The 24,597-nt window shown below is 34.1% G+C and overlaps 1 protein-coding gene and 1 pseudogene across 1 annotated transcript in view; both read left to right on the forward strand.

Moving 5' to 3' along the window:
* The window catches only part of BBS9 (Bardet-Biedl syndrome 9), a 462,348-nt gene that overhangs the window by 180,846 nt on the left and 256,905 nt on the right, over positions 1 to 24,597 (forward strand). The gene's annotated exons all lie outside the window — the stretch shown is intronic.
* Positions 3,734 to 4,318, forward strand: LOC105886858 (annotated as a pseudogene).

Consider the following 24,597-nt stretch of genomic DNA (forward strand, 5'->3'; position numbering starts at 1 on the left):
GTCCCATAAGTTATAGGGGATGAAAGAACAGAATTATATATTTAGTATAATTTTTTCTTATTGTTGGTACCTTAATAACCGTAGTTTGAACAAATTGTTTATTTCAATCCTACTGAACAATTTTTGAGATAAAATGAGTTGCATGATTTTTTGATGGTCATCATTACTTGTATACATATGTCTCCATTTGGAAGATCAAAGGTCTTTACATAGCTCTTTAGATTTTATACTGACTAGACTTAAACTGGAAAAGCACGAGGATTGTGCTTGTATGTCCTTGTGGCCCAGCTATTGTTAATACACAGACTGTCATTTTGGTATGTTACTTTGATATACTGAGATATGGCTACTTTGTTAAGTATTTTATTCATGTGGAAAAGCCTTTGTGGTAATCATATAAATTAAAACGCCATTATCTTTATTATTATTTGTAAGTTGGAGGTACAACTCTTGGAGTTTTTTTCAGAAAAGAAATCTTCTGCTTGGCTCATGTTTTCATTATCACTTTTATTTTTAAAATAATAATGTAAAACACAGCACTCTCCATTTTCATGAACAATATCATAGTAATTACAGTTCCAGATTGCTTGATTTTGTTACATTCCATAGTAAATCTATTTAATTTGCCTGCCAGAGGTTTTAGAAGCACTGTTTAGCCAAGGGTAAGGACTTAGAATGCTAGTTGGGTTTATGATTTTCTGTTTTATAGATTAAATATTTCAATAGTAGAAGTCAACTCATTATCACATCTTTCCACTGAAAAACTTCTTTTGGCATATTATTGTTGAAACTGTGAGCATCTTTTAAAAAATGAAACTTTCAATCTCAAAATAATCTATACTGGTAGAGAAAGTGCTTTGGTGTTTTGAGTTTCTGATTCTCTACTCATGATGGACATGTGGGAGTCAGTTATTTGGATAGAGTTGGAGCCAGCAGGAAGGTGCTTTACTTTGAAGAGTAAAGATATTATGGAAACAAACCATAATACAAACAAACAAACAAAAAACCAATAAAAATTAAAAAAGTAAAGAAAAATGGAAAAAAAAGAAACCTGGATTAATTCCCTTTATTTTAAAAAGAAAAGATTTGGGACAGTGTTACTGTGTTTTTATACCGCAAGAGAACAATGTTAATTAAAATTACTAAAAATAAGTTTGAAAAATAAATAGTCAAATAATCAAATCATTTAAGTCCTCTTTGTAATTTTAGCTTGAAACTTCTAGGTAAATTAAATTTCACTTGATAAAGCAGGGCTTTAATTCTTGATTATCTGATCTCTGTGATCCATGGAATCTATTAGTGAACAGATAAAATTGTATTCAGTGGTTTTCATGTGTTTAGGTAGAGAAAATCCATTAACTTTTGCTTACTAAAATGTATTTTGCTATTTAAAATAAATGTAAAATAAAAAGAATTACCATACTACCAGCTTTATTGATGTGCTAAAAAATGACAGATATCCACATTGTGTTTTCAGTGTATTACATTTAAAATCATAGAAGAAAACTGCACTAATTCAAAGTGTTTGTTTTAATTAAGTGGAAGATTACAAAATACAATTATTGATTATTAATTTATTGATAGCACAATGTAACATAATGTACTGTGTTCTAATTAGAACTAATACTCTAAGCTTGATAGCCTTGGCTATATAAAAACATTGCTTAATGCAGAAAGTAAGGTTTATTATCCCTTTTCTTCTTGTAATTAACCAAAAAATTATCTTTGATTTTCAAATGTTTTAAAGAATATTTTAACATTTGTGGATAGTTAGCATATAGTACACATTATGACGATGTTTGATGAACAGAACGTATTGGCTAGTTAGTAACATGATGTTTTCCCATAAATATTCTCTAGGAGTTCATAGAATGACAAAAGCTAATTCAGAGCTGTCCAACCTTTTGGCTTCCACATTGAAAGAAGAAGAGTTGTCTTGGACCACATGTTAAATACGCAAAATTAATGAAAACTGATGAGCATAAAGAAAAAGGTCCACACATAGTTTGGGAGTATCTGCCACCATAGATAAGCAAAAAAGTCCTCACTTAATAATTCTAATTATGCAGCTGTCCTTTGTTTAAAGAATCTTTTAAAATCATCCAGCAGGCCCCAAGTTTGTGATCACTAATAAAACATCTTTGTTTTTTGGATTTTTTTTATTATAAAAGTAATAAAAAAGTGGACAACGTACAACTGGTGGGCTATTTGACACTGTATTTGAGGAACTAATGCCTCAATGTCTGGTTTGATGGAAGTAGTTGCAATTCTCAGTGAGTTCACAAGGTGCTCATCAGACATTTTGGTTCTAACTTTACTCTTAATGTGTTTCATTCTTAAAAATAGTTACTCAGAAATGTAGACATTGCCAAAAAGCTATGAAATGTATCAGGCATGATTGTAAAGTCAGGGAAGATAAGACCTACAATAGTCCAATAAAGAGACATGATCGATTTTTTCTTTAAGTTGATGTTAGATTACAGCTATCTGCATTCCATTTGAAAATTTGCAGGTAACATATATATGGTCACTGAAAATGGAGTTCAAATGCACCAAAATTTTGATTATTTTCCTGAAAATCATGAAATCTGTTTTTGAATTCTTAAAAAGAATCACCTTGAAAAGCAAGGCTGTGTATTTTTCATTGTTCACAGAACTGTGTTTAGTTAATGTGATGAAATGCATAAAATTGTTAGCCTTAATTTGAGCTTGCCATAATTTCGGCTTCATTTGGAAAGCTGTTATAGTTTGAAACATCGTATTAATAAGTTGGTTTTCACATGGAAGACATGTGTTTAACTCACTCACATGAGGAGTTAAATCCATTAAAAGTGTAAAATCTGGAAGCCAGTTTTCATTATCAAGTTCTGGCCCAAATTTGGTTTTTGATACCGTAAATGATGTGATAACATCTTACAAATCATAAAGTCTTTTTAATATTTGAGCTTAACATAGCCATCTTATTTCCAGAAAGTAAATGAGGTCACCATAGTCAGCATCAATACTTTTAAGAAATTCCTGGAATTGGTGATGATTCAATTTCTTGGCCTCACAGTCTTGATGATAATTTGCCTGACATCAATTTTTAAAGCTTTTGTGCATAAATTTTCTTGATGTACTAGGCAATGATACTTCATCAAACATGAGTTTCAGGTGGCAATTGCATTGTCTTCTGTTAATTTTACAAGTCCCTCTCTGTTACCTAGCATCGCTGGGGCACCCTCAGTAACTATACCAAGTATGTTGACAATGGGCAAAAAAAAAATCACTTTAACATATTTTTTATGGCTTTATGTACTCTTGGTTTAGTTGTGTCTTTTAATGGTACAAAAGAAATCCATTTCTTCAGTGACATCATAATTCTCATCAATACCTCTAATAAATATAGCAAGTTGAGCCATATTTGAGGCATCAGTGCTATCATTCATTGGCAAAGTATGAAATTTAAAATTAGCAGCTTTATTCTCCAAACTTCTTTTGATAGATTTTTCAGTTTCTTCAATTTCCCAGGCTATAGTCTGGTGAGACAAACTGATTTTAGAAATATTTCCTTTTTCATCAGGGCATATTATATGTGCCATGCTTTCCATACATTGCTTAATAAACTCACTATCAGTAAATGGTTTTGATTTTTTTTTTTTTTTTGCTGTTAAATATGCTCCCATGTAACTAGCTTTTACAGTGAAATCTGTCAGAGTTGTAACTTAAAAAATTTTTTTTGTTGGCTGCTGCAGCTGGGGCCATGAATATGTTTAGGCTTCAGAAGAGGCTTGCCTCTAGTGTCCTTGGCTGTGGCAAAAAGAAGGTCTGGTTGGACCCCAGTGAGACCAATGAAATTGCCAATGTCAACTCTCACAGCAGATGGAAGCTGCTTAAAGATGGGCTGATTATCTGCAAGCCCATGACTGTTCATTCCTGAGCTTGATGCCAGAAAAACACCTCAGTCCTCTGGAAGGGCAGGCATATGGGGGTAGAAAAGCGAAACGGTATAGCCAATGTGAGAAAACCAGAGATGAAGAGAGAGAGGATTCTGTGCCTGCTGCTGAGAAGATACCATGAATCTAGGAAGATTGACCGCCACATGTATCACAGACTGTACCTGAAGGTGAAGAGGGTTGTGTTCAAAACCAAGCAGGTTCTCATGGAACGCATCCACAAGCTGAAGGCAGACAAGGCTCACAAGAAGCTCCTGGCTGACCAGGTTGAGGCTGGCAGGGCCAAGACCAAGGAAGCCCGCAAGCGCAGTGAAGAGCACCTCCAGGCCAAGATGGAGGAGATCGCCAAGACTCTGTCCGAAGACGGAGAGACCAAGAAGTAGCTGCCCTGCTTCTTATCTGTACATAGTGGCTTCCATGTTGATGATCAATCATTCAAATAAGACAAGTATTTATCTGGTTAAAAATTTTTTTTCTGTTGACGTTTTTCAATTCCACTATTTGGCCTTATGTCACAATCCTTCATATGTATCAAATTTGGCAGCTTGTTTTTTGCATGTAATGCCTTTTCAAATTATGGTCTTTGAAAACCTGTGCGAATTTCCTACAAATTAAGCAGAATTCCTTACAATTTGTTTTGACAAAAAAGTAATTATCTACTTTTCATTGAACAATCTTCCTTCATCTGCAATTTTTCTTTTTGGGGGTTCTGTTTTCTTTTGAGACATTGTAGAAGCCATGCTAGAATTTAAAAAATAATAATATATAAAGGATTATATCTACTTTGATTCTGAAAATTAACAGGAAAACAGAAAGCAAAGTTTTGGCTTTCCATAACTAGGCTGTTGATGTAGGGCAAGGTGGAAGGCTGAGCGTAAAGTGTGGCAGGTGATGTGTGAGGTACTTCTGAGGTGTGGGAGCACCCTCTACAATCAAATAAGAATACTTACCTGACTTTTGAATACCACTAAATACCTAATGTTGTAATGGTACATTGAAATATTGGCTGGGCGCTTGTGGCTTAAGTGCCTAAGGTGTCAGGTTCGAATCCAGCCTGGGCCCACCAAACAACAATGACAGCTGCAACCAAATAATAGCCAGGTGTTGTGGTGGGTGCCTGTGGTCCCAGCTACTTGGGAGGCTGAGGCAGGAGACTCACTTGAGCCCAGGAGTTGGAGGTTGCTGTGAGGCGTGATGCCACAGCACTATACCCAGGGAGACAGCTTGAGGCTCTGTCTCAAAAAAAAAAAAACAAAACAAGAAATATTATTGAGAATCACTGCCTTGGCAAGTCACCACAAGTACATGTAATGTCTGATGGTGTCAATTTGACTCTCTGTATTTAGAAGATAATATATTGGGAGTTGCATAAAATTGAATTAATGCTGTTTAATATTCTACTGAATAGCGAGAGTGTCCTTATGTTTTTCTTCATGACATTGCAACATGATGTTTTCATCTCCAAAGTTCATGCTTGAGACTGTGCAATGAAGTTCCACCAAAAAAATAAAAAAAAATCTCTTAATGCTTTAAGTAAGTTTACAATTTTGTGTTGGGCTGCGTTTATAGCTTCCTGGGCCACGTGTGGCCCACAGGGCATGGGTTGGATGCCACTGTGCTAATTTATATAACTCACTTTGTGCCAGGAAGTATTCTGAGTGCTTTGGATATATTAATATATTTAATTATTTTAAGTAGAGTTGCTATTATTACTGTCCTCATTTTGTAGGCGATGAAACAGAGGCATAAAGAGATCAAATAACATGCCCTAGCTCATGAACAAACTTAATGAACAATGAATTATAGCCTAAGTATGTTAGTTAGAATACAGAAAAGCAGAACGTGGTAATGCCCTTCACCATCGTTCGTCCATCATATTACTAGAAGTCCCAACTCTTTTGTTTCTACTGAAAACTCATACTTTTGCCTTCTGAGATAATTGCTTCCTTTTCATATGAGTGCTATTTAATTATTCTATCTAACAAGAAGTATCTTATTTAAAGTTATAGTGGCAAACACCTATAAAAGTCAGAAAGCAGAAGCCTAACATAGAAGTTACTACTTTTGGAATATGAGGCTGAGGGGTAGAAGGATCTGGATGCATTCCTTAAATATCTTTTAGAAAGTCTCAGATATTCTAAAGAATAACTTGAGCCTTTGGAAAACTAATAATGCTGCTAAATCTCTTTCAGTTTAATCTAAAATAGTTTAGATACATTAGGTTTAAATATTGATTGTAATGAATTAAAAATGAATGATAAAATTTTAAGTATTTTAATTAAAAAGGCTGATGTTGCAGAAAACTGTTCCTTTTTTTACAGCTTATAAATTAGAAATTACTAGTATTTAATTCAGTGGTCAAAACACAATGAAACAAATAGTACCTTTTGCTTTTGGATGTAACATTTTATAATGCTACCTTTTATCTTCCACTTATATTTATTTCCAAAAGCAAATTTCTCTTGTCTTCTTATTCTATCTTGTTACCTTTATATTTCAAAAGAGTAGGCACAGTTCATATTAATTGAACATTTAAGAATTTTCTTGGCTCGGTGCCTGCAGCTCAAGTGGCTAAGGTGCCAGCCACATACACCTAAGGTGGCAGGTTCGAATTTGGCCTGGGCCCGCCAAACAACAATGATGGCTACAACCAAAAAATAGCTGGGCTTTATGGTGAGCGTCTGTGGTCCCAGCTACTTGGGAAGCTGAGGCAGGAGACTCGCTTGTGCCTAGGAGTTGGAGTTGCTGTGAGCTGCGATGCCACAGTACTCTACCCAGGGAGACAGCTTGAGGCTCTGTCTCAAAAAAAAAAAAGAATTTTCTTGGAAGGAAAATTATTCTGATTTGGACCATCTACAATGTACATGTAGGAATGAATTTTGCAATAACTTTGAACATTTGGGAATATAAACATTCTGTTTTCCTCTTTTATAATTGTAAAGCGAAAATGAGGTCTTTAGTTAGCAAAACACCTCCAAGAAAAGACTTTATGAGGAAAACTTACCCCCCTATCCCCAGGAATTGCAGCAACACCAAAAATAAAGTTTGGATTTGATCAAACTAAAAAGTTAATGTGCTGCTAAGCATACTACAACCAAAGCAAACAGCCTTCAGAATAGGAGACGATAGCTAGACTCTATACAGAACTTAAACAAGAAAAAAGTAAACAGCCCCATTTCTATGTGGGCAAGAGACTTGAACAGAAACTTCTCTGAAGATGACAGATGAATGGCCAACATACACATGACAAAATGCTCATCGTCTTTAATCATCAGAGAAATGTGGGCCAGGCATGGTGGCTCATGCCTGTAATCCCAGTACTTGGGAGGCTGAGGCATGTGGACTGCCTGAGCTCATAGATTCGAGACCAGCCTGAGCAAGAGCAAGACTCCATCTCTAAAAAATAGCCAGGCATTGTGGTGGGTGCCTGTAGTCCATGCTACTTGGGAGGCTGAGGCAAGAGAATTGCTTAAGCCCAAGAGTTTGAGGTTGCTGTGAGCTGTGACGCCATGGCACCCTACCGAGGATGACAAAGTGAGACTCTGTCTCAAAAAAAAGATCAGAGAAATGCAAATCAAAACCACTCTGAGAAATCACCTAACTCTAGTAAGATTAGCCCATATCACAAAGTACCCAAACTGCAGATGCTGGCTTGGGTGTGGAGAGAAGGGAACACTTCTGCACTGCTGGTGAGATTGCAAAGTAATGCAATCTTTATAGAAAGAAGTATGAAGAATTCTCAAAGAACTAAAAGTTGACCTTCCATTTGATCCCACAGTCCCATTACTAGGTATCTACTCAGAAGAACAAAAATCATTTTATCACAAAGACATTGTGGTAAAATGTTTATTGTAGGTCAATTCATAATTGCCAAGTTGTGGAAGCAATCCAAATGCCCATCAACCCATGAATGGATTAACAAATCATGATATTTGTATACCATGGATTACTATTCAACCATAATAAAAGATGCAGACTCTACATCTTTTTTTTTGCAGTTTTTGGCCAGGGCTGGGTTTGAACCTGCCACCTCTGGCATATGGGGCCGGCGCCTGACTCCCTTGAGCCACAGGCACTGCCCTTTACATCTTTTATGTTTACCTGGATGGAGTTGAAACACATTCTTCTTAGTAAAGTATCTCAAGAATGGAAAACAAAATATCCCATGTATTCAATACTAATATAAAACCAATGTGTAAATAATTACATGCTCATATGAATGATAAAGCATAAAAATAGTCTAGCAAGGGAGAGGGATGAGTAAAGAGAGGAGAGGGGAGGGAGAAGGTGATTGGAGGGAGGAGGAAGGGCATTTGGTAGGATCTTATCTAATGTGCACAATGGGAGGGTATTCAGCACTTCCCTTGGGCCAAGGGCTCTTGTACAATTTGAACCTTACTTTGGAAGTAAGAACATTGTAACCTAAAAAATTTGTACCCTCATATTAATTTGAAATAAAGAAAAACACCTGTACTTTCCAAAGCCTCAGCTATGCTCCATACCGTGTGAATGCATCATGGGACTAGTATGTGAGTGAGCAAGCAACTACAACACAGTTTTTATGGAAACAATATCCAGAGTACTTAAAGTTTAAGGGAAATATGTGAAAAATTAAAGCACAGTATCATTGGGAGTATGGAGAGATGGAGTTAAGAAAGTTATCTCACTGCCTTTCAATTTCTGCAGGCTCCCAGATGGTAGGAAATGCTTTGTTCTTCCCTCCAACCCATCTGTTGTTCTTTAATCTAACTGACATCACTGTAACTATTGCAGCCACTATAGCATCACCATATAAAAAGGCAAAACATAGAACTTATTACATGGTTTTATGGAAAGAAAACTATAAGAATTAAAGTTATAGTTTGTTGAAACATTTGCTCTTTAAAAAATAAATTTCTTATTCTTTGGAGTGTGAGATATAGTGGTATGATAGAAGTAATGCCCAGGCATGACGTACTCTAAGATTAGAACAGATTTCTCTTTATTTGAATTGGTGTAGTAGTTTTTTCATGGCTTAGAATTAAGTGCAGGGATTTCTTTATGGGTCATCAAAATGAATTACTTTTTAAGTAAGGAATACAGTTACAGATAGGTGATTTGTTAAACCTATACATTTGTTTTATTCCTTCTTTCTTTATCAGACTATTATTATGTTTGCCAGAGCGGAAGTGTACATTATTGTTTTCTACTTAAAATTTATTTTAAAGAAATAAGCATGCCATTTTTGTGGTTTTAAAAAAAGTTAAAATAGGATACAAAGCAAACTAATTCTCTTTAAACTATAAGAAATATTGTACAAGTAATTTTTGTTTATTGGTGACTGACTAACATTACTAACCCTGGTAATGGGATTGTGGGATCAAATGGAAGACTTCTTTTGGCTCTTTGAGTATTCGCCATACTTCTTTCTAAGAAGGCTGTATTCGTTTGCAGTTCTACCTTAAAACTTTTTTGACCAAAAAGCATTTGTTGCAGACGTAGGTTAAACTATGGCCTAAAACAGGGGTTTTCGATTTTGTAGAAATTTAATTTAGTCTCTATAATATTGTCTTCTCTTCGTGAATGATGGAATTTTGGGGGGAAGATTTATTTGTTTAGGTCAAACATTTTACTAACCTTTTCAATTCTGTCACACATAAATGAATATTTCATATTTAATAAAGGCCACAAGTGAAGTTTAAATTTCCTATGTGCGTAAGTAATATTTACCGTGCTAATAAATACACCCGTATTGTTAGATTACAGAAGAAAATTTCAGAAGAAAGATGTTTTTATTTGCATTACCTTTTTTTATGTCAACAATCATGAGTTCGAGTATTTTTATGTACAAAATATCTCATACTACTTTTTTTTTTTTCAACCAGTCCCGGCAAGGCTTGAACTTGCCACCCCTGGTTTGCAGGTTTGGTGCTCTGGGCTCCCAGCTCATACCATTTTTATTAAAAACAGATTTAGTCATCTTCTAAGGGACCATGCCAACATTTCTTTCACATATATTTTGCATGAAAATATTTTATATTTTTATCAAACCTGCATACATATGTACCATCACTGCCCACTTAAATTATATAGTTACTTGAAAGTAAGAATAGAGGGGCGATAGCCAAAAAAAAATGCTATCAAAATTGTAGAATGCCTGCTGTTCTTTGGGAAGAACCTCAGAGTTTTATTGGTGACACAGAAAAGGAAAAGACTCCCAGACACAGGAAAAGGATCAGTAATTGTCATGAGAGGAGATGAATCAACATGGGTAAGGATATGTGTGGATTTCTACCTGGACACTGAACTTCATACCATACAATGCAGATGTCTTCTGTTTCTTTGAAATAGTGTTTCTTGAGGTCACAAAATGTCATCTAGGTAAAGGTATTAGTAAAGAAAATTTATAATAAAACCAATTATCTTCTAGGAGAGATAAGACCAGTGCAGTGTGTTATCTATGGTTTCTCTTCGTTTTCCCTTTTCAGTATGTCTAAGTAGTATTATGTCTCATTTAATCAGTAATAGAATATATATAGACCATTGGGCCATAGAGAGTCATACTTTTAGTTACTCTAATTGCTACTGAGTAATATGTTTCAATTTTCCTTAATATCTTTCTGTTTTTTTTGGTTTTTCCTTAGGTGCCTCTTTATTTCATCACTTTCGATTGAGAGACTTGTTTTTCCCTATATGAAATATAGAGATCCAAATAAGATTGTTATGTGTCACTTTAGTGTGACTGCTAGAAATATTTTCACATTGCCTTATTTTCTAGTGGAGCACAAGTTAACAGTGCTCTAATGTGGAGTGTTTTAGAGACTTTCCTCCCTCTCTCTAGAAAGGGAGAAAAGAACTCCCTAGAAAGGACTAGGGAGAACTAGAAAGAACTTCCTGAATTAAAATCCCAGAAAGATAGCTCTGCAAATATTAGTTTAACAGATAGTTTCTTAGAAGCCACTATAAGTAAGTAATTTATTTTGTATTATATGGTGCTGTTTAACTTTGATCTGACCAGTTATAGTAATGAGACTACTTCCTTCTTTTCTTTATTTTTTAAGCTCCAAATAAATGCTACTTCTAAATATCTTTCCATTTAGAAATGTTTACTTCTATTAGCAGCAGCAAATCCCCCACCAAATACACACACATGTGGACTTCCGTTTATAATATCTATCTACTTAAACTTGTATGTATGTATGTATGTATTTATGTATCTTTCTTCCTCTTCACAGATGATGGGATATGAGTGGCTTGTGGGAGAGGTGAGGAGAAAGGAGCCTTGGCTGGAGACTATTGTTAATTTAAGGCAGTTTTGGCATTATTAATAGGCAGCATTTGCCTTTTCCCTTTTGGTAATGTAGTTGACCCTTTTAGCTGTTGGATGCTTGAGCTGTAAGTGGCAGTCTTTAATGTGATACATTAGAGTTATGATCTTACTAAATAAATCACATTTAGAAGCTTTTATGTACTCATGATCATGTTTACATATTAAACAATCTAAACATGATAAACATTAAAAATGAATTTATATTCATGAAGCCAAATTTGATTTCCTAAGTAACGACCAATTCATCTAGGAATTCAAATGGTTGCTTTTAGTGTTCATCTATGTAAAGTGACATAATCAAAAAGTAAGCCATACTGTGATACTCTGTGCTTCATTGCAAGTGTTTTTCTTGATAAATTTATCGTGCCTAATGCTGTCAAAGAGTCTCTTCTACGTAGAACTTGCTCTAGTTAGAAGTAACTTAATAATATGTTTTCTGTTAAAATGAGATCAATATGGTCTTTTCTTTAGTCTTTTATTTGGGTATTAAATAGGAGATTTTTCATTAGTACCATCTGAATGGACACATTGAACATTTGACATATAATTGTAGACTATCATATACTTCCACAGATTTCTACGTTTAAGGTAAACAGTATTGGAATTTGTACTTAAATGATGTTGAATCTAAAATTGAAGTTAGCTTTTTATTTAATTTTAAATTTTAAATGGAAAATTATTGAAAAGCAATTTTATAAATTGAACCTCAAAGACTAAATTTTCAATTATTTGGAAAAGTAATAAAGTGGACAAAAATTAAGAAATAATTGTTTGTAGAAATCGTAATTTTATATGATGCCACAATTTTGAATGTTGGTTCTGTTTTCATCCCTTTACTATTTTTCTGATTTTTTCTCTTTCTTTTTGAATTTCTAGAGAGTCTTTTTTATCCTGCATGTAATTTAAAAAACATAGTTCATTATTGTTTTAGCTTGAGGAATATAAAACAGCACAGTCTGAGATTATATGTAGTATTGGAGTGGAAAAACTTTTCAACTTAGAAAACATTGACATGGAAGCAAAGATGTGAGAATTTAAAACAAGGCTATGTTAGGCAGATAATCAACAAAAATTCATATGGATGTATATTACAATGTGATTAAATTGCAACATTGATAGCTAATTAATCCACATTGTTAAAAAATAGTCCAGAAAATACTGTATTATAATTGGATTTTTTTTTTATCAGCAACTCTTGATAGTAGATTTCTGAACATGAATTGTTTAGTACTTTTAGTTATAGATCTGAGGAAAATATTACATACCATATGTATAAAATCATTAGAATTTTATGACATTTGATCATATTTTGATAAAATTTTATTGATGTTACAAGAAGACTTGGCACTTAGTTAACTTAATGCAATTATTTTCTATTCACTAATTGTGTTATTTGGCATGCTTTCATTTTGGGTTTGTAATTTGGAAATTCTTTCAAGTCATGGAATGATCACCTGTTTCAGTGAGATTGTGGTAACCTGAAAGAACAAGATGGAGGTTCTGGTTAAATTAGACCTCTGACCCATACTTGGCAGATCTCTCAGCGAGCCCAGGAAAACACTTGCAGGATTCGTTATTTTCTTCTGTCATCTTTAGAGATTCTACTCCATTTTTCCCTTCCATTTTCTAACCTTTGACTTACCAGATCAGTGTTTCTTTCCAGCAGAGCCGAATAAACACTCTTGGTATGTGAAGATTAAAGGCTTGTGGCCCCCGTAGGTGCCCTGAAGCAAATTTGTTCAGAATTAATTTGGCACCTCCAATTGTGGTTTGTTTAGGATAGGAAACTAGACAGAATTCAATAGTGTATCTAGAATCTTAGGGCTTACTACTTTTGTTACAAACAACAGAAAAAAAAATGTACTAAGTGCTAGTAACATTTACTCTTCAAAGGAAAGTTTTTGTCTTTCTGTGCCTGGTTATCTTCAAGAGTTGCAGGGTAAAAGAGAAAATTTGAGTGGAAATATATTTCTGTCTCTGATATAGAAAAGACCTTTAAAAGAGTCATTGTTGACATGAAAGGGAAAACATTCTTATTTTCTGGGATGTAGGCCTTAGAAAATAAGCCAAAGTGAAAGAACACATAGAAATGCAAAGCTGAGGATTCCAAGAGATGATCTGTTGTGAATGATTTCAAAATTCAGTGGTCTCTCAGATGGTTGATGTTTCTTTGCACGCTTGCTCCTATGAACTAACTTACCTTATTGAGTAGCCACTAGCTTTTTTTTTTTTAATAGGGAAAATCTAATGGATATCACTGTCCTGAATATGTAAAATAGTTACTACAGAATATACTGTATGATATGTATTATAAAAAACAAAATAAATTTCTGTATGACTAAAGAATATAAAGAAGCATTTCTCTAGGACGTTGTAACTATTGCTTCATCTTCTGTAGTAGGTAATTTGGTTAATAGATTTTAGAATCTAAAACTGGTAGTTGCACTTTGCTAAGTACAGTTAGGTAATTCTGGCATCATATATTTTAATCTAGAGACAATAGAGCAAACAAGAAGCAGAGACATAAGAGGAAAATCTCCCTCCTTAGGAACATAGATCCTACCTTTTTGTGGAGTGGGTAACACAGATGCATTTCCTAATATTACCACTGGAGCTGACTCCTGAAAGTTAGTTGATTATATTCTATTTAGGAACAGAAAAACCTAAAAGCAGGTTGATAATAATTAAGAGTTAGGCCAGTAAATAGTACATTCAGAATCATGAAAGGACATTTTCCGTTAAAAACTGAATGTAGGACAGCATTAACTTTGTTAGACACAAATACCATCATCTTACTGAAAACTTCTTGAATAATTATGTACTTTATAAATAGTTATTAAAGATAGTTTCTCCAATCCTCTGCAATTTTACTTACCATGGTGAAACTTTTGAAATTTCTTTGGGTAGAAATTTTTATTATATATAGTCTTCTCTTTTTAGGGGGGGAGAAATATGCTCCATTCTCTTATTTGTTTAATAAATCCAGACTTTGGATTCTTAATTTGAGAATAAATAGAAGAGATAAGAAAGATTAGAGCTATAGAAGCATCTTAACTCAGTAGTATTCAGAAATATTTTTAAGAGCTTTTATTTTTTGGTCAGGATATTATAAAGATTAAAGCAGAAGACTGTCTACACAGGCTTACTAACTTACTCATAAGCTCTGATACCTTGGGGAAGATATTTAAATTATCTGTGCCTCAGCACTTTTCATCTTTCTGTAAAATGGATCTGATAACAGGATTGTTATGGAAATTGAATGATTTAAGCACTTAGAAGTGTGTCTGGCACATGACTATATACAGTTTAGCCAATATTACTATTAGTTTGATACATTTGCCAATTTGTTTATTTTTGACTATTTTACTTAGGGAACCAGTAAGTATAGTTATTGAATTGAATCTCTTGGAAAAATATGGTTGTCTCTTTTAGATTGGGCCCAAGTAAGAAACGAAAGGCAACTAGGTATTTCCTGGTGAATATTATCTAACTGGCCACTTAGCAACATCATTAGAGCTCTTGTGTTCTGTTTTAGCTTTCTTTGCTTGCTGGATTGTGTCAAGTTCAAACAGTTCAAATCTGAGGGAGGTGGAAATTGTTTTTCTTAGAGGGATTTGATTCAGGAAGGCTGCGAGTTATGGCCTCAAAGATCAAGGACTTGAACTGTAGTCCACACGGAGGCCAGGCTGAACTGGTACCTTGATGCAGCACAAAGGAACAAGTCATGCTTTTCTTTTTATACCTATTAAATCAGTACCACAACTAACCTGGGGAAAAATATTTTGGTTTGTGGTTAAAATAGCAGTCAGCAGTCTTTTATTGTTGTTGATACTGTTTTTCACTTGGAGAAAATTTGGAAGATGGCTATCTGTTTAGTGCTGCCAAATATATTGTTATTATGCAGACCCTGCAGGCAGCAGCTGCAGTTGTTTTCCAAAGAACATGCAACCAATCTAGTTATCATGCACCCAGCTTTAATATTGCTGGCTGTATTTGTGTGTTTTTTTTTTCTCATAGTTGCTTGCAAACTAAGACTTTCAGTCATAACATTAAAATCGAAGGCTATTTTGATGGTCCATCTTTTTCACATCTGTTCTTGGTTTTATCTTCAAATTATTATTATTGTTTTTGACCATTTCTGATCATAAATATATATTTAATCTCTACCTAATATATCCTTTTTAGGAAGTTCAAGGAAGTTATACAAGTATGTATGATGTACCACAAGATTCGTAAGTTTGATAAGGAGAGCTTAATTTTTCATAAAGGGTTACAGCCTCCAGAGTGGTCATTTTATCAGGCTGGGAAGCATAGCCTTGGGCAGAAGCCAAGAGTATGTACTTCCGAGGGAGGGACAAGGGGAACTGGAATTTATGCTGAGTAAACATATATATATTTAACAAACTATAAGAGGAGTCATGAATATTTATGAAATGAGAGATAGATGCATGTCGCTTCATAGGTCACTTGTACAAAAATGGCAGCATTAGCATGATCTGAGGATGGAGTTTTGGCTCTCTGACATCAAAAGGTGGAGCAGTGTTTGTGAAAATCCCAATGCCCATCTTCGGTATACTGGTCAAAACTAGCCTGTGGTCAGTGGCTTCTTATCAGGAAGGAAAGAAGGTCAATTTTGCCAAAGCTACAAAAAGGGAGAAACAGCATTAAGCTACAAAAGCTACAAAAAGGGAGGAGCAGCATTAAGAAGTTGATTGAAATCAGTGGTAGAGCAAATCTTTCCAAAGATTTGGTTCTGTTTAACCCTTAGGTAAAAAAGCCTAATGGCAGTTAACAAGAGAGGGGTTATAATGAGACGTGTCTGATATCCTTTTATGTCATGGCCGGGAACTCAGTCTCAAAGTTTCTCTGGGTTCCACTTGGCCAAGAGGGGGTTCATTAAGTTAGTGGGGGCCGGGGAGCCTTTGGATTTTATTTTTCATCTTTTGATATGGCTTTCTGTATGAAATTTTATCTATTAAATTGTAATCAAAATAAAAAGCTCAAGCAGGATGGGTGGATGTAATTAGTTATGTGGTCAATTTTGTACTATACCTGTGAATTAAACAGTAGTAATATTATTATAATTCAATAAAATTATTATTTATAATACTTATTAAATATTAAATTTATCATATTAATTTAATAAATTTAGTATTTATTAAGCCCTTACTTTGTATACATACCTAGGCACTGGGCTATTTACATTAGATAATTCACACCAAACAATAATTTCAAGCAGATACTGCTATGATATTTTTATTTTACACATGGGATAAGAGAAGCTTACAGATGTTAGCAGGAACCTTGACTCTTTCAAAGTCATGGTTTTGGAGTAGGGATCCAATTCTATTTATTTCTGAATCTAGCATCTGAGCTCTTAGTCTCCACTCTGTTTTTACTACCTTCCTTGTTTTAAATTGGCAAGGAGAGTCTTGGCAGCAAATAGATGGTGTGCTCAAATGGGGAATTGAGTGAATAGGTGTGTACCCTAATAGGGAATGGTGAAGCATCTTGGCACTAACAACAGTGGGAACTATTATTACCATCTCTATATCTGAAAGAACAAGAGAAAGAATTTGATACTGGATCCTAAAGATCTTAAAAAGACTAGTATAGGTATAGAAGAGGGCCATCTGACAGAAGCTGCTGTCTTAGGTTGAAGGACGTAACCATCCTTGGTCACCCAGAAGGAGGAGAGCTGAGGAAATAAATACCCTGGCCCCATTTTAATTCCTCTCTTCATTTTCTTGCCAGTGATTCTCATGGCCAAACTCAATTGAAAGCCAGAGGAAAAGGGATCCTTGGATGCAGTGGTCAGCTTCTCTTGGCACAGAGCAGATTAGAAACAGATGGAAAATTTGCAGGGTGAACAGAAAATATCCAGTTCACAGATGCACTACTGAGACAAAAATTTCTCAATGTCAGAACATTAGGAAGGCAAAATTTTCTACTTCTGCCTCTAATAATTTGACCTGCTCTTTTTAATCTTCATTTTTTTCTTCCTAATTATGTAGGGATAATGTAGACTAAGACTTTTTTATAGTTGTCAGAATTATGATTAAGATTTTGGATTTTTTTTCTATAAAATAGGAATAACACTATCAATACTATCCCTTTTCTAGGTAGACATAATAAGAGTTCATGAAATAGTAATGAACTTTTAATAGCACTTAGACATATTAATGACATATGGACATTTGGACATATTAGACAATGGACATTTAATAACACTTAGATATATTCACATTTTTGCCTTTCTTACTAGTTTTCCTTCCTGAGTCTTCAAGCTACTATCTGAGATAATTTTTCCCTCTGCTTAAAAACACCCTTCACTGTTTCTTTTAGTATGGATCTACTGGTAAATAAATCTTTCAGTTTTTCTTTGAAAGGATTTCTTTATTTTATGTTCACTTTTGAAGGATATTTTTGCTGGGTATAGAATTCTAGATTAGCAGTTATTTCCTTTTAGCACTTTGAAAATATCAATCCGTTGGTCATCTGACTTCTGTAGATATTGTTGAAATGTTAGCTGTGTTATTTTGATTTTTAATTCTTTTAAGATTCTGTCTGCTTTTAAGATTTTTCTCTCTTCCATTTTCATCAATTATATTAGGATAGGATTAAGGTTATGAATTTATTCACAACTTGCTTCTTTCTAAAGCACTTACTTTAAGAGAATTTAAAAGGTTGGGATGTTACATTGTTATTTATAACAATATAAAAGAAAAATTAAAAAAGAGAGCAGTAGTTAATGAGAGTTATCTAATAATAGCTTCCTCTTTAGGTATTTTTACATAGTCCTTCTTTCCATTGCTTGTAAACAGAAGAATGATGATAGTGCTGAAAGTCAGTTAGGAAAAGTCAAAGGGAATTTAATGAGTTTCTTTCCCTCACTTGTGCCAGAAAAGTAGGATGAAGTGAAGGAGAAGGTGGATTCTCCTTCACTCTCCTCTATCTAAAACACCAGAAAAGAAGGTGATTGTTAGGGATCTTAGTGCTTATTATTGTATAGATTTATTATTATTTTCTTTTTCATTTCATGATGTAATCCATTTTGAAAGGACAGATGATTTTTAATAAAAAGAAGCATTGTCAATTCAGAAATATACAAAGTCAAGGATCTTTAAGATGGTAGATGACTGTTATTCTAAAAGATACATTATTTTATTCAATGAATGTCAGTCTATAGTGAATGTCATCATGCTGCTGAAGCATTTTTCCTTTCATACACCAAATTCATTTTGTATTAGCATCAGTGAAGTTGCCCATGTGCAGTCTTGTTACTCAGTATAAGAAAATGTAGAAAAAGGAAGACAAGAAATTTTGTGATTTCAAATACAGAGTCTTCTTACAGTGACTAAACTGTCCTGGAGTAAAAATGATGAACTGCTTTTCTTTTGATAGAAAAGGTTTGTATACTAAATCCTTAAGCGAGATATTTGAGTTATTGAATTGATATTACACGATGGAAAGTATCTGAAGCATTTTGATTTCTTGAAAGGTTATGTTGTGAAAAATTTGTTTTGTAAAAGTAGACACACAAAAAGCATATGTCATTATTATTACCTAGAATCCAATAAAAGATAGCTTTTTGCAAATCATTACCACATGTGTGTAGAAGTTGCCTTTGCAGTTGGGTTATTTTAGGTACTGGAGCAATTTGTTTCATATTTTAAGCATTGAAATCCCCCTTCAAATTTAGTTTTCTGTGAATCTAGCATGATATATGATAGAAATAGTTCAGAATGAAACATCGTGGCAAGTACTTGAAATAGCAAATTCTATAAGCCATCTCTTGAATGAAGTAATGATACTTGCAGGGACCTTGTATCTGTGTAGTATCTGAGAGAAGTCTTGTTTTATATCATATGTAAGATTTTTGCTTTAAACCTCATGACTTAATAAAGCAAGAATATAAAGCAATCTGAAGGACAAGCAATTCATTGGCTGGTTGCAATATAGTATAATTTTTGACTTTCAACTTGTAACCTATATTTATCTTTAAAGAATCACGTAGCCATGTATATATAATAATGAAATTAGGATTTTTTTCCCTGTGCTTTGTGTTTATTGAATTTTAAGTGATGGCAACATTCTGAAGTCATCTAAACTTAAAGGGAATGTATAGCCTGTAGTAATAGTAGTAGCGGAAGTACTGTAATTGGTAACCACAAAGAAGATAATTTTCATTTTTCACTTTGAAGGGTCGTGTCTTACGTGGTATAATATATGGATGTTTTTCTTTCTTCTTTTTTTTTTTTTTCAGAGACAGAGTCTCACTTTGTCACCGTCGGTAGAGTGCTGTGGTGTCACAGCTTACAGCAACCTCCAGCTTTTGGGCTTAGGTGATTCTCTTGCCTTAGCTTCCTGAGTAGCTAGGACAACGTCCAGCTCTTTTTTTTTTTTTTTATTGTTGCAGTTTGGCCAGGGCTGAGTTTGAACCTGCCACCCTCGGTATATGGGGCTAGCACCCTACTCACTAAGCCACAGGCACTTTCCCTATTTATGGTTTTTCATAAGCCATCTAGAATTAAAAAAAATTCCTTATTGGCAATAAGATGTTTTAAAAATTAGCCATCCAATTTAGCATAGCAGTGTTTGCCTTGCCTATTGCATTTTTTATAAATAGTTGGCTTTTGGTATCCATAGGGAATTGATTCCAGGAATTTCTGTGAGTACCAAAATCCATGAATGCTCAAGTCCCTTGTATCAAATGGGGTAGCATTTGTGCAACCTATTTATATACTCTTAGATTTTTAAAGTCATATCTAAATTACTCATAACAACCTAATACAGTATAAATGATATGTAAATACTTATTATACTATATTTTTTAGGGCATAACTTTACATGTTCAGTACAGACACAACCATCCTTTTTTCTTGAGTATTTTTGATCTGTAATTGGTTGAATCCATAGATGTGGAACTCATGGATATGGAGGGCTAAATGTATTTGTTATTAATGATTTTTTAATTGTAGGGGCTGATAGACATTGTAAAGATATTTTGCTCTTATAACTTAAAGTGTTACTAACTTGGGCCAAGGTCAAGTAGATTTAGATGATTTTTGCTTATTGCTAAATGTGATTATAAATAAGTGATTTTTCTAAGCCTTGACAAGGGTGACAGAATTATACTATAATGAAACAGCTTGATGCTATTCAAGTTTTATTGTATTTTGTTGAAATATTTTTATTTTATAGTTTCTAAAGGTATAGTTCTAAAACCAATTACTAGATATTGTTAGCATGTCTGAAAAATGGCCTCTTTTAGTGGATGACAAATAAGTCAAAAGCCAGATGAGGGTAAGTGACTTGTGCTCATTGGAGTGAATGTTGGGGTTGGGGTAGAAGTGAATGAGTAAGAGTCAATAAATGTCATCTTTTGACTGGTAACAGGCAGGTAGGCAGGATATTTTGTTGGTTTGATATTTTCAACCATTCATTTAGCTAGCTGACTATATTCCTCACAAAGACTGCATTAGTGGGAAGCACAGCAAGAAAGGGTCTGAAAACATCCACTGAGAAGTAGGGAATCAAATTAGGAAGGACTGGGTTTGGAGGGTGAAGCTCATCACAAATCCTTGTGCTTTCTTTAGAGCAGAAAGGGATCCCAGAATTAAGGAATAGGCTGCCCAAAAGGAATTGTGAAAGCTAATTTAGAGCTTGATTTGTCAATATTAGCCTAAACCCTCAGGAAGGAGTGAGGGAGATGAGAAAATAGACATCGGGTGAGTTTCTGAAATTCTTTGTTTTAATTAGATTATGCTAAAAGAGTTATTGTTAAGGTAACAGAAGATCTCTAATCATTAAAGGTTTGATGTTTGGCAGCTTGTATTTATACAGCCATAGGAAAGCACCACACATTTCAATTCTACTAGACTTTTTTCCTTTCTTAAAATGCATATACATTTTATGGTACCTTCTCTATATATTATTCAATTACCTTGGATGGATCAACTGATACTACTAACTTTGTGCAGGTTTTATACTTCATTTGTGTCATAACAGAAGATTTTCTTTGTTACAAAGAGCTACTTGCTTTGAGCACTCTAGCAAACAGAACATGGGCGATAGATACCTTTAACAACCTTCATGGTAAATGTGAAGTTGGACTGAATTTGGCAAATTTAGTGAGTGTATGTACAGGTGAACCTTCTGAACAGGAAAACATGAAGGGTTTATTGCATAGATAAAGAAAAGTATTAACGGATCCAGATGTTGTCATTTCTTTTCATTGTATCTGGCATCAGCTAAATCTCTGTGCTAAAGCTGCTATTGTAATTAACACTTTGTAAGAAGTTATAAGTTTTATTAAATATACTGGTGCAAATGCAACAGGGCATTAGCATTGTGGTTGGTTTGGTAACAGGCTAATAGTTGAACAATGGTATATTCAGTGTGTCACTCTCAAGTGTGTTGGCTCTTGCAGGGATAGGTCTTAACCAACATTTGTTCTCTGCAAGAGCAGATAACTAAATTTTATGAAGAACAGAATCAGTAATGTGAATTATTGAAAGATTTCTGTAGGAATGCAGCATTTCTGTGTAATATAATATCAATCAAAATGATTTGAATATTTCTTTGCAAGGTAAAACTAAGGCTATATAAGATAAGTGGCAAATATCTAAGCATTAAAAAAAAAGTTATATTCTTGTGAAACTCTTCTTCAAAAGGAAATTTCTGACTAACATTTTTCCCAGTTAGCAAAGGTCATTGGCGAGCAAGATGATAATATATGTGCAAATCTTTTGAAGAATATACAGCTGTTATAGACCTGTTAATTGGAGAATACAATGAAGGGGTCACTGACTGAAAGGCTGATACTGGAGGGTGATTGAAGGGATCACCTCTATCTTTTATCTCACAAGGGTACAAGTGAATCTTTCTAAAAGTAGAATATAAACATCTTAACACAATAACTAAGAAAATGACATGAAGGATAAGTTAACCAGTTTGATGAAAATATTTCAAATTGTATATGAAAACATCACACTGTACCCCATGATTGCATTAATGTACACAGCTATGATTTAATTTAAAAAAAAAAGACTGATACCACACTCAAATTAGTATTTCAGCCTCACCTAGTTGATAATACCAGACACCGAAGGAACTACAGATGATATTGATTTAGCTCTCAGTAGATGACGTTGTAAAGTCTTTGATGCAAGAAAGATCCAATTAAGATATGGAAAAATGTGGTAGAGTACTCACACCTTTGTCACCTCAAAAATGCTCTCTTGCTTTTTAACCACTTATTGCTGCCAACTGTGCTCTTCTACCTGTCCCAAATCAAAATGCCCTTATGGTCACAAATGACTGATACCCATCCAGAAAATCAAAATGCCCTTATGGTCACAAATGACTGATACCCATCCACAGCTGAAACTGTGGACCTCCATGCTGCAACCAAATACTTCCTTCCTGACAAAAAGCAGATATAAAAAAATCATTAAAAGGCTAATTAACTTTGACATTACCAGTTTTCATTTTTTGAAATTATTAAGTACGAAGTAATTAGATTTTTGTAAACTAATGTACATTTTTTGGTATATCTAATGGAAGTTTTTAAGATGCAGCCTATTTGATTACAGCTAAGCTAATTCGGCCTTCCAGCACGATAAGGTTGTCACCTTTATTTAGAATGTTGCCTGAACATAGTAGGTGCTAAATAAATATTTTTCTAGTAATGAAAGAAGTTATAGTTGAGTCAAATCTTTATAAACATATTTTGCTTCCAGAGTACAAAATAGGCATTTCTAAAAGTTACATTAGTTGCTTTTTTCTGGTTAGCAATTTATTTGTTTAGTCTGTGAACATAATTAGGTAGATTTAGTAATCTTGTGTTGATTTTCTAGTAAGTCTAATAAGAGTTAGTTTTAGAAGAACAGGCTAACCTCTGAGTTCTTGTTGCATAAAAATTTCTTCACCACAAAAGATATTTTGTTCAGTCTCCCTACCATAATCTATGTAATTTCTGCAATTTGCTGTGACAACTTTTTGCAGAGTTCTTACTACTTTGATATCTTTGGAAGCTGGCCTTGGCTCTCTCATTTTACTTGTCCTTTTCTTGGGCATTCTAATTACAGTGTCTCTCCTGTCATATGATCCAGCTCTTTATTACTGAGGCTACTGGTAAATAGCAACAATAACTGAAGGCCATTAACACAAACCTCAAATTGCACCTTAAAAATGGTTTTAAATTTTTATTTCTTGGGAAGTCAGCATGGAATGGTGAGCAAAATACACTTCACTATGAATTGAGAAGCTTAGATTCTAGGCTTGATTCTGTCTGGCTCCTAGATTTTTGTATTCAAAACTGGCTGTATTTGTCAAAGCGTGTTGATAAGTTTTCCCTGAGAGATTTGCTGTGTAAGAAAGGATGAATAAGGCATAATTACTTTTAAAACTTGGAAAAGTAACTCTTGAACGCATACTTGCTAAAAATATGCAAATGAGCCAGATGTGGTGGCTCATGCCTATAATTCCAGTGACCTTGGAGCTTGAGGTGGTATGATTGCTTGAGGCCAAGAATTCAAGAGCAGCCTGGCAACATAATAAGACACCATATCTAAAAAATCAAAATAAAAAACATGCAAGTAATTTATGAAATGCCTGACTTACGTCTGTCTAGTAAGGGATTAAAACATTGAAAAGTTTTAGCCTAAAAGCATGTGTTCTATCTATACATCAGGTAAGTGCTAATATTAGCCTACATACATATATAATATTAGCATGCATACATAATACTTAGTTTTCTTTATGGAAAGATTGTGGAAATTTATGGAAGACCATTGCCTTGGCCTTCCACCACAGAAAAATGAATTCTCTTTAACTTAATTTGTATTAAATTGTAACTGATACATTTATGGAGTACAATGTGATGATTTGATATATAGTGTGGAATGCATAAATCAGACTAACATAATCATCACCTTACTTCCTCAATTTTGTGGAACAACATTTATAGTATACTCTTTAATTGTTCTGAAATGTACCATTGCATTGTGCACATTAGGTATGATCCCACCAAATACTTTCCTTCCAATCACTTTCCCTCCTCTCCTCCCTTCCCCTCTTTCTTTCTGGACTCTCTTTGTATTTTATCATTTGTATGAATGTATAAGTGTTTATATATTGGTTTCATAATAGTATTGAGTACATTGGATACTTTGTTTCTGATTATTGAGATACTTTACTAAGAAGTATATGTTCCAACTCCATCCAGGTAAGCATAAAAGATGTAAAGTTTCCCTCTTTTTTATGGCTACATAGTACTCCATGATATACACATACCATAATTTGGTATCCATTCATGGGTTGACGGGCATTTAGGCTGCTGCCATGATT

This window comes from Otolemur garnettii, unplaced genomic scaffold (assembly GCF_000181295.1).
Source record: "Otolemur garnettii isolate 467f Iridium unplaced genomic scaffold, OtoGar3 scaffold00028, whole genome shotgun sequence".
In the NCBI taxonomy this organism is placed as follows: Eukaryota; Metazoa; Chordata; class Mammalia; order Primates; family Galagidae; genus Otolemur; species Otolemur garnettii.